General features: G+C 36.8%; 1 long non-coding RNA gene across 2 annotated transcripts in view; it reads right to left on the bottom strand.

Annotated features, from left to right (window-relative positions):
• The window catches only part of LOC132056672 (uncharacterized), a 28,100-nt gene extending 14,039 nt beyond the window's left edge, over positions 1 to 14,061 (bottom strand). For both annotated transcript variants that reach the window (XR_009414887.1, XR_009414888.1), the window contains exon 1: positions 13,812 to 14,061. This is a non-coding gene — a long non-coding RNA (uncharacterized LOC132056672). The remainder of the gene's footprint in view (positions 1 to 13,811) is intronic.
• Between the last annotated feature and the right edge of the window lie 2,246 nt (positions 14,062 to 16,307).

Below are 16,307 nucleotides of genomic sequence, written 5' to 3'. Positions count from 1 at the left end.
AGGAAAGAGTATGAATGTGGGGACAAATAAGGATATAGACATAAAGTGAAAGAGAGACTTATGGTAAGAAGTTTTCGATATGTTATGCGTAGAATTGAAAGGAGACACGAAGAACGAAGTATGATCGAAGACGAGAATACTCAAAGATTGTGACGTATAAGGAACCCTTAAAAGGGGGGGGGGGGGGAGAGCATATAATGTTAGACCTAAAAAGTAATCGCGACAATTGGTAGTCTGGCAATTTTTTGAAAGAAAAGAAAAACGCAACGCCTGTGGACGAAATAGGAGAAGCCCGGGGACATTAGCAAATAGTTCATGGACCATTAATTGTATTATGAGAATATATGTTACGAAATTATATGAATCAATAAGGAATAATGATGGACGGAACGAGCGTCGACACAAGAAACCAAAGACAAGTATACTTTGTCGGAAAATAGGAGAGAAGGAAATAAAGAAAAGCTGCAGTAAGGATTCAGAAATGTCGCGAATTAACAAGTTGAGCAAATTCGAATCACGAGTACCCATGAGGGTAACTGGACCGCGATGGGTACTAAGCGATAAAGACACATTGTGTATATACGTTGTTGGGTACGTACTTAGAATGAAAGATTAAAGAGGGACCCCTAGGAGTATTATAACACCCATGAGATCGTTGAACATTCGAGGACGAATGTTCTAAAAGAGAGGATGTTATGTCCCTTATTTCATACCTTCGGATAATTCGAGAAAGTCGCGGCAAGTTAAGGACAAGATCATTTTCAAGAGTTATTTTAATGTACGAGTGGTTAGGAATATTATTTATGAATATTGGTGGTATGGAAATAGTGAGAAAGGCCAAGGGTAAAAAAGAGAAATTTGCAAAATGGCCAATGGAAATAATGTGGAAGGTTAGGGGCAAAATGGTAATATGGAGGAAAGTCGAGGGGCAAAACGGGAATTTTACATGAGGTTCATGAAAGCTCCAAAAGGCCATATTGGCCATGTAAAAAAAAAAGAAAAAGAATGAAAAATTGATGACAAATAAGTCATCTTTAATTTCAAGAAATTTCTAGAGAGGGCATGTGCCCCTCACATGGTTGTGATAACTATATATAAATATATGGGTAAGGTTCATGATTCATCAATTAAAAGAAGAAGAAACTTGGAAAAAAAAAAAAAAGAGAAGAAGACAACAACACAAGGGCCTATTCGGCCATGGCTATGGAAAAAATAGCCATTGGAAATCTTGTTCCAAAAATTTGGTTCTTCATGTATTTCTACCAATTCAAGGATGCTCTTTAACATGGTATAGTTGTTGCAGCAAGAATCTCCCTCTTTGATGCAAGTTGACAACTTTAGTGAAGTAAGGAAGTTGAAGGAAAAGGTAAGAATTCATCCCCTTTTTATATGATATGAAGGTTTTGTTAAGTTATGGAATGTAGAAAGGAGTAGAATTCATGAAAATATGGGAGGTTTGCATGGTATAGACGTGTGCATGCATGTGTTGTGGAGGCAAGATTAGTTAATTTTTATGTAGCATTCTAGTTGTTGTTGTTATGGAATTTATATTGGAAATGGAAGTTTGGTGAGTTTTGTTGAATTTGTGGGTGTTGAGAGGTGGCCGAATGTGTGTGTGTGTGGTATGAAATATGAACCAAGTTTTATGTAATAATTTAATTGTTGCTCACATGTATTTTATGATGTGAATGAGAGCATGACGATTCTTGTGAAGTTGTAATTGTTGGAAAGAAGTTGTAGAAGTTAATGTGAATCGAATGTAGACTTCTTGCATTGATGGAAAATAATGTCGTTAGTATGTGGATTGTTGATGTAGTTCATGAATGTAGAAGATAAAAATGTGTTGGTGATATTCTTGTTGGAAATTGGAGGTTTCGGATGAATTATGGTTTTGGTGAAATTCTTGTATATATTTTGCAAATATTTTGTATAATGAAATGGAATACTTCCGGATTGTGTTGGAATGATTTTGATTAGTAAATGAATATGTAAATGTTGGTATTAGCTTGGAATTGTGAAGTTAGAATGGAAGTTGTCGCCTTATGTAGAAAAGAAGACTATTTACGTTATAGTGTGTTTGGTGACAATTATTGATGTTGTTGGTATTGTTGTGTTGTTGTCGTTGATATTCTCGGGCGTTATATTTACGGGAGGTGTCTTTCCGGAATTTCGACGGACAAGTGCTAATTCAAGCTTCAAATACCAAAAGCCTTATAGTTAACATTTGGTAAAAATGACCAAATTGTAGATTTTGGCGGATTTGCAACTTGAATTTGGAGTAGCACAAGGAGCGGAAAAAGGTATGTAAAGTTTCACCTTCCTTTCTTAGCATGTCTTAGACGTAGTAGGTTTGGACACGGGCCTCGGGGACAACTCCTTTTCTAGAAATCCGAGATTGAAATTAACCCTTTTTCATTCAATAGAATTGAATTAATATTTTGCATAAAATGTTGAAAAGTTACCTAGACATCTAGAACTCGCACAAATAGGACCCGACTACCTTAAAACTCTCATAAGTGACGTCTTGGAATGTAACATATGTAAATTGTGTACGCCACCTCATTTGACTCGAGGTGGGCCCACTGTTCCCGAATTTTCTCTATTGCTCCGTTATCAAACGATAAGTGTTGTAACTATTCTAATGAGAATATTTCTATGATGATAATGATAATGATGATGTAAGGAGGAAAATATGTCTATGACAAGTATGATAAGAATGATCCCATGACTAAGAGCCTTAAGTTAAGAATCCAATGCGAGTATGAAAGTGTTAAACTGGTTCTTGATCTTTAATTTTATTCCTTGGTTATGATACTATTTTCTAAAGATTTCAAGCATATGAACTAACGTTTATGATGTCCATGATTTCGTTTCATGTTTTCTCTTAATATTATTTTCCGTTATTAGTCCCGCCTTATAATTATCGTTCTTTCAAGGTGAGACATGATGACCCTGGTTATTCCATAATGTAATCGGAGGTTTCCGACCTTATGTCACTCCGATGGATATATGATTTTCCCTTGGGCTCTCTCCGTATGCTTATATGACATATGTATATGAGATATGTATATGTACATGGGGTGGGGGAAGGGATATATGGGGAAGGGTAAGGGATACATGTTCATTGCCACCTGGTCAGCTGGCGTTATCATCCCGGACGCGGGATGCCCGGACGCGGGATATATGGGCAAGCCGACGTATTTCGGCGCTATGCGGGCGAGCCGACGTTGTTCGGTGCTATGACATGACATGACATGATACGACGTGATATGATATGATATGATATGATATGATATGATACGATATGACATGATATGATACGATATGACATGATATGATATGATATGATACGATATGATATGATACGATATGATATGATATGATACGATATGATATGTTATGACAAGACACGACATGATATGAGTTCTATTCTCCATGTCTACGAAAAAGAAATGTTTTTTTTTTCTAAAAGGGAAAGACAAGCATGCATGGTATCCGACACGAAAAGTGGTATTCCTATGTGCGTGTTACTTTTTTTATCCCACTATATGTCCTATGGACCCATGATATGGTTATTCATACTTTGTGCCTTTGCTTGCATTATTAATTTCCATGCCTTACATACTCGGTACATTATTTGTACTGACCCCCTCTTCTTCGGGGGCTGCGCTTCATGCCGCGCAGGTACTCCCAGATGATTAGCAGCCATGATAAAGGATGCTCCAGTTGGATGGCGGCTCCGTTTGCTCTGAGTGTCGCCGAGTCGAGTTTGTGTGATATGTCTTACGGATGGATGTTAGAGACTTTGCAGACGAGCGTCGTGGGTGCTGGTTGTCGGTCGTATGCGCTCCATCACCGATATGTCGGTCTATGTTACGTAATGAAATCTTGTATAATTATACGAGAAAAGAGATTGCTGAAAATTTTGCTATGTATTTTATCTTATTTGATTAAAAAAAAAAACAAAAAAAAATTGGCGTGATTTTGTATGCGGTAAGAGTCTGAGCGTTCATTCGGCCCTAAGTAAGGGTCGGGTGCCCATCACACCTTAATAAGGTTAGGGTGTGACAATAAGGATGAAGATATTCATCAGGAGCTTATCTAGTGAGGCCCTTAATTGGTATACACAACAGGACGTCCGTAAATGGCGTGGTTGGAGTGACATGGCCCAAGACTTTATGGACCGATTCAGTTTCAACACTGACATCACACCGAACGTAGTCTATATGACTAAGTTAACCAAGAAGTCAACTGAGTCGTTCCGTGAGTATGCACTACGTTGGAGGTCAGAAGCAGCTAGGGTTCAACCCCCGATGAATGACAGAGAAATGACTGCTACTTTCATTGAATGCCAGGCTGGCATATTTTATGAGAAAATGATAGGTATGATGGGACAGAAATTCACAGAAGTTGTCCGAATGGGAGAAGCCTTAGAAGAAGGCATCAAATCTGGGAAAATTCAGGATCTTACGGCTTTGCAAGCTGTAAACAAAGCCATTCAATCTGGTTCTATCAGTGGGCTTAAAAAGAAGAAAGAAGATGCGATGCGGTCGAATGTCCAAGGACATAAGCCGAGCCAAGCCACTACATACTTTAACCATCCACAACCGCCTTTCTACCCTTACCATTACGTTGAACCTTACCAAGCTCCATTATCTCCTTACCCTATCTACAACGCCCAAGCAAACTACTACCAATCCCGAGCACCTCCACATCAAAACCCACGTCCATATCAACCTGTTCAAGCTCCTACTTACCAAAATCGACCACATACTACACCCAAAACTCGTCCAAATACTGACATCAAAAATACCCGTAATTACACTCGGTTTATTTCGAACCCTTGGCTCAATTGTTCGAAATATTGAAAGCAAGTTAGGCGTAATACAACCGATTGAAGGAAAAATTCCCGATCCTATTCCAAGATGGTCTGATGGTTCCAAGCACTGTGCTTACCATTCTGGAGTCGCTGGGCACGACACTGAGGATTGCTATGGGCTCAAAAATAAAATCGAAGCCTTGATTAAGAAAGGAGCAATCCAACTTACTAGAGCTCGGCCCAACGTGGAAAAAAACCCTCTACCTACTCATGAAAATGCCAACGTGAACATGATTACCGTTGAGGAAGATGGAGATGTGAAAGCCATCATGACATCAACCTTTGTCGCTCCCGCGGGAACAATCCAAAAACAAGCACCAGTGAAGATTGCTGCTATAACTATTCATAACACCGAGCCGAATGCCGTCAGAGAAACTCGAAGAACCGGACTTGTACTCCGTCCACGGTTCGCCAGAGTCTTGGTAGATTGAATCGTAGAACTTTTGAGATAGCACAATTTTAAAATTGAGGCTTAAATTGTGCCCTAAAACTTTTGTTGTGTCGCCTCATCTTTTGGAAGCTAAAATTGCACAATCTATGAATGCATTTCTGATTTTCTCTAACTATCTATTTATTATTTTCTACTTTATTTATCAAATCTGCCAACTGTACGATTGTGACGTAAAACGAACGAATGAACCAAGTACACCTCGAGGAATAACAAAGAAATTAGAAGACAAGATTCCATTTGGAAGAAAGCAAATAGCCAATAGGTGATGACATAAGCCTGAAAGCTAGCAATTCAAGAAAAAATCAAAGTACGACATTAGGTTAGACAACCTAGTTTGCAACCTTTCCTTTAATACAGTACGAACTACGTTCCGACCTGATTCCCATGGTGGGATACGTAGGCAGCCCACATAGGGTTCGGTTGCATTTATAACAGAAAACCCAAAATCCTTATACAAGGAGAATTACGCTTAGCCTGATTCCCTCGGTGGAATTCGTAGACTATCAACATACAGGTCAAACGTGTTTAGGTAGAAAGCCAACAAACTTTTACCATTTACGTAATAGAACTATGCCGACCTGATTCCCTTGGTGGGATACGTAGGCAATCCATATCGGGTACGGTCCCTTCAAACCATTTCCACGCGTCCTACGAACTACGTTCTGACCTGATTCCTTTGGCAGGATACGTAGGCAACCTATATAAGGTTCGGTCACACCACAACATAAGTTTAGTACACCCTTCTGAGACAAAACTGGGGCATATTTTGAAAACGTATAGACAAAAATGGTTGGACATCGACAAGACTAAGACTACCAGACAGGAAATAGTATAGACAAATGACTTTTCAATTGTGTCACAATCTGAGGTTGGCAGAAATATTTTACAACTTACACACATATATTTACATATATATATTTCCTTATATACATACCTACATATATATTTTTCAAAAGAACCACTTTCTTTCGATTGTTTCACTACTATTCATCTATCGAGGCTTGAATGGAGATCACAAGATCCAAACGAACAAGACGGATGGAGCGCCAATAACGTCAAGCTTCGAGTCAACACGAATCAACTTTCCCCTCCCAAACTAAGAATTTTTCTTTGAGTGCAGGAACAAAGGCTGCGAGACCAACAATCAAGTCCATCAATCATGGCCGAAAAGCCTCGCCTTAAAAGCCAAACGGCTTTATTTTCAACTTTATCTCTACTTTTATTCCTTATTAACTTTATGAATTTATTAACAAATATACATGTTTTGTAGGTTGTCGATATTGAAGGCGAATTGAATCAGGATTACGTGGCCTGTCGCAATACCATCAACATTACTAGCCAAACGGCTATGCGTTTACTTTACTCTTTATTTTATCATCTACTTTATCAACTTTACGACTTTACCCTGAACTTTACAGGAATTTACATTCTTCATTTACTTTACCTACCTTAACCACTTTACCCGGACTTTACGGGAATTTTCATCAAGTCTCCGAAGACAACCGGAGACATCATTTACTTTACCTACTTTAAAATACTTCACCCCGGACTTTACGGGAGTTTACATTCACGTCATTTACTTTATCTACTTTACCTACTTTAACTCAAACTTTACGGGGATTCCCATCAAATCTCCAAAGACAATCGGAGACATCATTTACTTTACCTACTTTAACCCGGACTTTACGGGGATTTTCATCAAATCTCCGGAAACAACATCATTCACTTTACCTACTTTACCCCGGACTTTACGGGAATTTACGTTCTCATCATTCACTCTATACTTTATCCCGAATGTTACGGGAATCATCCTTCACTTTATTTAAACAACTTTAACCCGAAATTTACGGGAATCTTTATCAAGTCTCCGAAAACAACCGGAGATATCATACGGCTATACAGCCTCATTTTCATAAGCCAGACGGCCGCACTCTTACTTCACTTTTTACTTCATCAATTACATTATCATAATAATTTGTACCTTAATTTCACAGACATCATCGAGTCCCCGAAACAACCGGAGACATCGTTTGGCTAAACGGCCTCATCGGCGTATCATTTACCATCAAGTCCCCGAAGACAACCGGAGACATCACATACACACTATCCGCATAAGCCGAACGGCCGCACTTTTACTTTACTCTCTACTTTATTACTTTACTTTACCATCCACTTTGCTTACTTTAACGACTTTATCTTTAAATTCCACGGACATCGTTTATCATCGAGTCCGGTAAGACAAATTTGAGGCTTTATTACTATCATTAAAGTCGCCAAATACAACTTTAGCATAAACATCACGCAAGTCTCTGAAGACAATTAGAGACAACATTTGGCCACGCTGCCTCGTTATAAGCCACACGGCTTCACCCTCACTTTCACGCCTATATTTTATCATTTTACACTCTATAAGTTTTACAGTTTCAACTTTACCCAGACTTTATTACTAATTTTGACATGAATTTCAATTTTGACAGAAAATACAATCTACAGAGACATAGCACAACGTGGAACTTTATCTTACGCAAAGGAACGGGGCAAACTTTGAAGAGAATATCAAACTCACAAGCAAGGGTCACGGATCTACTCTCGAACTCAACTCCGCCTCGCGTCCACAAACACGTGATACGTAGGTTAATTTCTCTTTCATGTCCATTGCTAAAACTCTACTCAACTCTTTCCTTTCACAATCTTGTGTCCTTTCCTATATCCCAGTCTTACTATAATTCAACACTGGGGCAAAAAGCGTAGCGCCAGTATCGACCCGCTTCTTTCGAACTGCATACAACTTGATTCTCACAAAATCCGAGACTTGTAGGCAACTCGAGATTGGGTCAGCCATAATTCTTTCCATCCCATAATATTTTCCACCATTTCTCCTAAACCGTATTTCTCAAGTTCTTCCAAGTCATACTTGTTGGTCGGAACAAAATCGGCTTTTACGTCAACTTCTTTGCCCGAAAACTCTTACATCGTCTCCGGTCGAAGAGGGGCATCTGTTGACACCCAATTTTGTCCCTCCTTTATTCCAATTTATTTCCTTGGGCTTTTAAATTAATTAAATTTAAATATTTTATTTTCGCTACTATTTTTATTCCTACTGCTATTAATATCCTTACTTTCATTTTCATTAGTTTTACTATCAATGTTACGAGTATTACTTTATCACGATTTTAAATGACTCATCATCATTTCGTTTTAGGATTAGTACTCGTTAAATTAATTTTACTTATATACACTAATCACTATTTGTCCTCGCATAATAAATATTGTATTAGTTATTGAGTTAAAAGCCCAGGAATATTTAAATAGAGGAGGAAGGACCAATATTTTTCAGTCAAATTAATGGCCCAAAATATTAACACAATATTCATTAATTCAACCCCTACATTTTCGGACCAACTGAAATCATCAGACCAGCCTAATTCGTCACCGCACCCATCCCCGTTTTTACCCGACCCAGCCCAAACGAAATTTAACAAAAAAAACCTAATCCCCTTCTCTTTCTCCCTCTTCAGCCGCAGCCCCTCTCTCTTCGGGCATAAATCCGAAGCAAATCACGTGATTGAAGCCCAACGTTCAGATTAGCAAAAAACTTGGACTCAATTTCGAATTTAGATTTCAAAGATCTCGCCCAAAACGAGCAAAACCCTAGTCATATTTTACCTATAAATACATCCTTAAGTCTTAGCCGAAGAGGGGTTTTTTGGGGGGAGGATCAAGTCTTAGGTTTTTTTTATTCGGGTCTTGATTTTCTTTTTAAATCAGAAAACCTTCTGAAAAAATACAAGATTTTGCAATTGGAAAGTATCGTCGGAAATATACCCCCATTCTAAAAACAGCCATATATTAGTCTATTTTCATTCCCCGAGCTGAAACTTTAGTTACTTTCGTCGCGGTCGAGTGTAGATTCGAGACTCGAAGCCTCAGTTCGCTGCGCTCGAAAGAGGTAAACAATCCTTCTTTTAGCTAGTTTTTGATTTCAGTTCTAGTATATAGCGCGTTTATGCGCTCAGTTTATTGTTAGTTTTAATTGTCGTTAAGGTGTATTTAAATGCTCATATGATGTAGTTACTGTTTCATTTGATTGTTTGTGGCTGGTTTGCTCTCATTATGCTCTAGTCTAGTTCGACGACGTGCTTGAATGCTCTTGGTTAATGTTAGTTTGTCCTATACTTATAGCCTGCATTATCCTAGTTTAAGTCTATGATGTAGCTTCAGTGTGATCTAGTCCCTGTTTGTTTCATTCTGGTTCACTCTCTTGCTCTAACACCAGAATTTGTATGATTTAAACTGAAAACCAGATTGTTACACTTGTATGGTTAAAGTTTATGCTCGTTTGGCCAATCTTGATTGATTTCAGTAATATAGGAGATTAAGTTTGAGTTTTCAAAATCTATTAACAGAAAGTGTGAAATCTTTGAAGACTGATGGGAAGTGATCTTAATGTAGCTTGGAATAGCTCCTTGTATACGATTCTTAATTAAAATGTGGGCTAGCTGGTATCAAACTATATCAATACGATTAAGATGTTATTTAAGACTTCAGCGATCATCAATTTGTTCCTTTGAAGAAGCCTAAAATGCCAAGTAGCCATGATGTGCAAGCCTGATTAAACATAACTCAGTAACTGATCCCTGCTCACAGTTTGGTAGGAGTGTTAATATGCACTAAGTTTCGCGCTTTACTATGCACTGGTCAGCATTAGCTATATATAAATCTGATCGGAACCTTAGAAGACTGTTTGATTTGAAATATTCGGGAATATGTAGTCAAGAATGTGCTCCCATAATCTTCATCTTCCATCTGGTTTTCTTGTTTTATTATTTCCTTATGCATGCTTCAACTCTGGTTTGTTCATTTTGGTTTCTTGTTTAGTACAGGGGTTAGTATTTAATGGTACAATCTTACGTTAGCTGTTTAGCGGTTTGCCTTTATGTTGGATCATGTTTAAGGTAGTTTGAAATGCTGATTTCATGTATGTTTGGGTGCTGTCCATCATAAAAATACAGTCTATTGACAATCGAGCTTTAAAAGGTGATTTAGCTAAAATGTTGACTTATCTACACTTAAAGCAGTCCTGTCTATGATGACTGTATTCCCAAACGAGATCAAAATATGTTGCTAATATATAAGTTATAGTGGAATGCAATAGTGGGTGTTCGAATGAATTTGAAATATGCCTACTGTAGTTTGGATATTTAGGCTAAGTATCCAGGACTTAGAACCTGTCCAGAACCGAATATACATTCGATATACACCTGATATATACATCGTGGTGTGTGCATCTTAGGTATGTTGTATATAGGATTAAACAAGTAAATAACACATAAGGTCCGATAATACATACGTGTGCACCATATGCTATATGAAATATATGCATGTATACACGAGATATACCTAGATATGCACAATGTATACATGATCTATTGGTTTGTCTTGAACTTACATTATACATGTTTAACCTTATTTATTGACTGCATACTAACCTTTTTCTTTCATTTTTATGCATGACTATTGTATACGAGTCCCTCGGACTTATCTTCTCCGCATTTTGGCGTTGGGCCAAAAGCCCAACATGACTTCCTCCATGTAAGCTCTGTTCGCAGCCACATAAGAGGGCAAAAAATCTGGGCTGAAGCCCAACAGGCGGTGAATAGTCGCAGCAACATATTAAGGCTGCTGGGCCGAAGCCCAACAAAGAAGCAACCGTAGTAAATAGATTTTGTAAATGGGCTGAGCCCATTTAATTATGTTTCCTCCCTCTTTTATTTTACTTTGTGTGCTTAACTTGTATTATGCAACTAACATTTTACTTTGTTTTGGGTTTCTTAGCTAGAATGAACCTTAATAGAACTAGCGGCTTAGTGTTAGTATAATGGGTAGTTAATCCCACTAATTACAGTTATTTCTATTTATATTCCAAACTATCTATAATATCTATAACATTTATTTGAGTAATTGATTTTCAAATAATATGCCTATATATTTTGGATTAAAGGAATCATTTTTCATTCTTACCATCTTAGGAATTTCCAAAAACGTCGCTAATACACAAAATATGAATCCGATTATATTCTATAAACATTTTCAAGATTTATCCGATTATACATATTTTTAGCCGAAATTGGCTAAATAAAGAATGATAAAAATAGAAAGAAACTTATGCCCTTTTCATTTAAGAATATAAGTCTAGGCATTTCTACACCATCATATTCGTATAATATCATTTTTATCTAAAGATCACATTTATCAAATCATCTTTTAAAGGGCTATTATTCATAGGCAAATTATCTTATTTTTACAAATCTTATTTTTGAATAACATTACTATATTTTTATCTAAGACCTTAGTAACATTTATAAACTATTTTTCAAACATTAAAAAATATTTAAACTTAGCCTAATTAACTATAAGTCCGGTCGGATTAACCATTATTAATGGAACTTAGAGGATGCCTAATACCAACCCTTAGCTAGATCTTTTTGGTTTCGTAGATTTTAAAACAAATCAACTTTAGATAATTACTTTAATTAACCTTAGGTGCCCTAATTCACCATAAATAATTAGGTGGCGACTCCTTAACTTTAAATAACCCCGGAATTATCGGGATGTTGTAAACTATTTTGACCCCGGTTAAAATAGGGTATAACAATGGGCAACAAAAGTTCTTTGATCATATTGTTCAAAATGTAAAGCCCCCATCAAATAATGAAGTACTTGATAAGCCCTTTTGGAAGTTGGAGGCTAGAGGCGCGTTTTCAGTGAAGACAGCTTTCCAAGTAACTAGGCAAAGGAAGGATCTTAATATTTTGTTTAGGAAGTTCTGGATTAAAGGCTTGTCAGTGAAGATTTGTTTCTTTAGCTGGAGATTATGGCAATCTAATGTGCCATTAGATGATGTGGTGAAGAAATAGGGTATCCATTTTCCTTCCAATTGTTTTTGTTGTGAAGATCCAAAGGTGGAAACTATTTCACATGTATTCATACAGTCCCCTACAACTCAAAATATTTGGAAGAGTTTTTGTAGGCCTATGGGTATAAATATACAGAATTCGCAGCTATGCCAAGTGATTAACCAATGGTGGGATACCTCAGTGAACAATCATGGAAAATACATATTTCAAGCAATACCATAAATCATTTTGTGGGAGCTATGGAAAAAGAGGAATGTTATCTAGCATGGGGGAAAGATGTCCAATGTGAAAGTAATGTATCAAATCATGCACACCGTTGTCATGTTTATGAAACTGAGGAGAGGAAATTTTCAATATGTTTCCTACAGGTGGAGCACAATGGTACAGACGCTACAGAATTACAATCCAAGAAGTAAATTAATCCAGTTGAAGTGGAATCCACCAGATAGGGGTTGGATCAAATGTAACACAAATGGTGCAGCTAGAGGAAATCCTGGAAGAGGATCATGGGGTTTCTGTGTAAGGAATGAGAATGGAAATCTGATTGCTACTAAGGCTAAGGAGTTGACCAATCCAAGGTGCACTAATACTCAGGCAGAAGCTATGGCTATTATACAAGCAGTAAACTATGTGGTGGAGAAAAAATTTCAGTAATGACTATTGAAACTGATTCCTTATTATTGATGAATTGCATTCTAAAGGTCTGGGAAGTACCTTGGCAGATAGTTAATAAAGTGGAAGAGATCTGGAAGAAAATGAATAACAGAACAATTAGATTCATCCGTATCCTGAGGGAAGGTAATCAATTGGCTGACCACCTGGCTAATGTAGCTTTGAATGAGAGATAAGTAAATGCAGAGTCTTTTCGGGATTTGGAAGCCAAAGGAAGAAGGCTAATCAACAGTGATAAACTAAATCTGCCCTATTTGAGAATCAAAGCATGCAGGAGATAGAGGAATGGAGGAGAAGAGGGAGGAACAACTGTGTTTTTCATGTTCAAATGCCCTTTGGGTAGGAGAACATGGAAAACAACAATTTAACTAACCTTGTTTCTTATTTTGCAGGAATAATTAGGAAAACAAGCATATGGTTTACATTAACAAGCAGATAGGTGACAATATGCATTGACAAATTGGAGAGCACACAAAGACATGGGGTTGGGATCACAAAAGATGGCCTCATCAGAGAAACTTTCATCTGGATTAGTTCAATAAAAGTGATCCAGTGTGTGGTACATTGTATAATGCTCAATCTGTTGAATCACTGATATTGAGCTATCCGATGCAAAGATACTTTGAGATAAGATCCTAATGACAATAGGTTCTTAAATTTATACCGGATAATTTACAAGCATCAGGCCAAAAAGGACAAATGCAACAGATAGAAATAGCACAAATTGAATAATACAAGCAAAGGAGCAACAACAACACATCACACATTTTTTTTTTTTATATGCAAGCAGATCCACATCAATGTAAAGAAAGCTAATCAACAGGAACACAAGAGTAATGGAAGAAACAAGAGATCAAAAAGAAGTTGCATTCAATTGCAAAAGAAAGGCTACCTGATAAGAAGTGCAAGATCCAACCTTTGGATATACCCTACAATGATGTGTGGACGAAAAGAAGATGATCAACAAACCCGACCTAGCAAGCAAATCAACGAGATGGAAGCCCAAGAGACCAAAAAGAGAGAAATCAAAACTTGCAGCTTCTCTCTCAACATTTCTATCTGATTTTTGTGTGGTTTCCAAATTAGGGGTTTTGGCCCTAATTGGCGTGGACACAATGATGAGGAGCTATCTTTTTATTTTTATTTTATATATATATATATTTACCTTTATTGCATTTGCTTTATTATGTGAAGACTCTAAGTTATTATTAAATGAATAAAAAGGGAGCTGCTAGGTGTTCACCTTGTAGTGGGTTAAAAAAAAAAAGTTCTTTGCAGCGAAATTTTTCGAAAGGTCATTTTTACAAAAATTCAAGACTGGACACTTTTGGGAACCCCGCGCGTTATTTCTTGGATACAATTAGCAAGCTATTTCGCTAAATGGTAACCAGATCTTACCTCGTACTTAACTTAGTTTGTATAATGCCAAATAATTTTATTAGAAGTTTCAACAATAGATATTGGGAATTTGGGACAGATAGAATAGAATTGATATCCTTATCATTTCTCCCATCTCCATCTCATTCCTTTCTTGTAGTGATTTTCATTCCTCCTTGTAGTAAGTCACTTTCCCAAAATAATGCTCAAGAATTCTATGAGGGAAATCCTGTATTGAATGTCGTCGTTCCAAAAGAAGCTTAAGCCCCCCAAATCCACAATCGTAGCACTTTTTCCAAATTCTAATTTTTCAAACCAACTTTAAACAAAAACGTGAAAAAGGGTTCTAAAATATTGGTGTCGGTTCTTTCATGTGGTGCTCGTTCCTTTGTTTGGTTATTAACATATACTCTCTCCGTCCCAATTTAAGTGTCTTACTTTCTTTTTTAGTTTGTCCTAAAAAGAGCGCCTTTTTCTATATTAATTTAGTAAGTTGACAATTCAAACATCGTACATGACAAGTTTATAATCACAAGATTCAAATAACTTTTTGATACTTTACACATTTTTAATTTAAGACCACAAGATTCAAAAGTCTTCCTTTCTTTTTTAAATTTCGTGTCAAATCAAACTAAGACACTTAAATTAACATTGAGGGAGTATTAATTTGAGACTGTTGGGAATCCATAAACTTCAACTTCTAAATCTGTGTCGGATACTTCCAAGTATATAAGTTGGAAAGTTAAACTAGGCACCATACGATAGAAGGGCTTACTCTGTCGACCAAGATGCCTTGTGGATAACTATATTAAACAAATTAAAAGAAGAAAGATAAGGAGACCACAGGTGGGGTTTTTTAATTAGGAAGCAGATGGTCTCTCTTATTTTCCAATTTTCATCTAGCAAGTAGTACTGGTGTGAAATGTTGCATTCTAGTCCCAAAACCAATGAATTTGTATTAGGCCTCATATTTTTAGGGCTCTTTCCTCTGGTTTAGTGACTTCGTGCTCAAATTATCTCAATTCGCCATGAAAAAACTACATATAGTGATCTTGTATTTTTATTTAACGAAATTCTATTAAATCGTGGAGAAAATGATATAAAAGTAGAACAGGGGAATTAACACTTAATGTAACATTTGAAAATCATGATTTTTAGTAGCATAGAAAAAAAAAGGTATATAAGGGGATTTAAAAAATACTAGAATATTACATCTAGAATTTAAACCTGTAATCTGAAGTAATTTTTAAGCACATCTTGTCAATAAATTAAAATCTTCCCTTATATCAACAGGATCCAATACATTATATACAATAATCACCATATTTTTGCTATATATCTTTTTGACAAACCAGATTAAATTGAAGTTCTAACATCAAATTATATTCTTAACGAATGCGGTGTGGTGTGGTGTGAAGGGGGCTAAATGGCACTGACAGTGAAGGTCCTTGTGCCGCCGTTGACCAACAGTTCAAACCTGTTAGTCTCAACTTGTTGTTAGTTAATTGGTTATTCAAGTGACTTAATTTGACGTCGGTAAACTAAATTGGCTGCAAAGTTGACTAGATCTGGGTGGTTCCTAATAAGAAAAATACACGTTGGCTGTCGCTTAAGAATACCCCTAGTGGCAGATGGACAAACAACAAAGAGAGCCCTTTAATTTATTTAATCAGCTAGGAGAGCTGAATGGATCTATAATTTACAAATCTAAATCAAATGGATATTTTTTTCAGTTGGACTTGAAAATTGTGCCACTTTGATAGTCCTATCACATTTATCAACTACGGGTGGGTTCGGTAGGGAAGAAAATGTTTTTCAAGAAAATGTGTTTTTGAAAAATAAGTGAATTTCTTACGTATTTTCTCATGTTCGTTTGGTTGGTAGAAAATATTTTTCGGAAAATATCCATTCAGGTCCCACCAACTCCACCCCAACCCCACACCCCATACCACATCAACCCCACCCCCGTCTATTTTTTTTTTTTTTGTTTTTGAAGTTTTTAATTTTTTTT

The sequence above is a fragment of the Lycium ferocissimum genome, chromosome 5 (assembly GCF_029784015.1).
Source record: "Lycium ferocissimum isolate CSIRO_LF1 chromosome 5, AGI_CSIRO_Lferr_CH_V1, whole genome shotgun sequence".
NCBI classification, from domain to species: domain Eukaryota; kingdom Viridiplantae; phylum Streptophyta; class Magnoliopsida; order Solanales; family Solanaceae; genus Lycium; species Lycium ferocissimum.
Note: the sequence above shows the minus strand (reverse complement) of the source record. Positions and strands in the feature narration are given on the sequence as shown.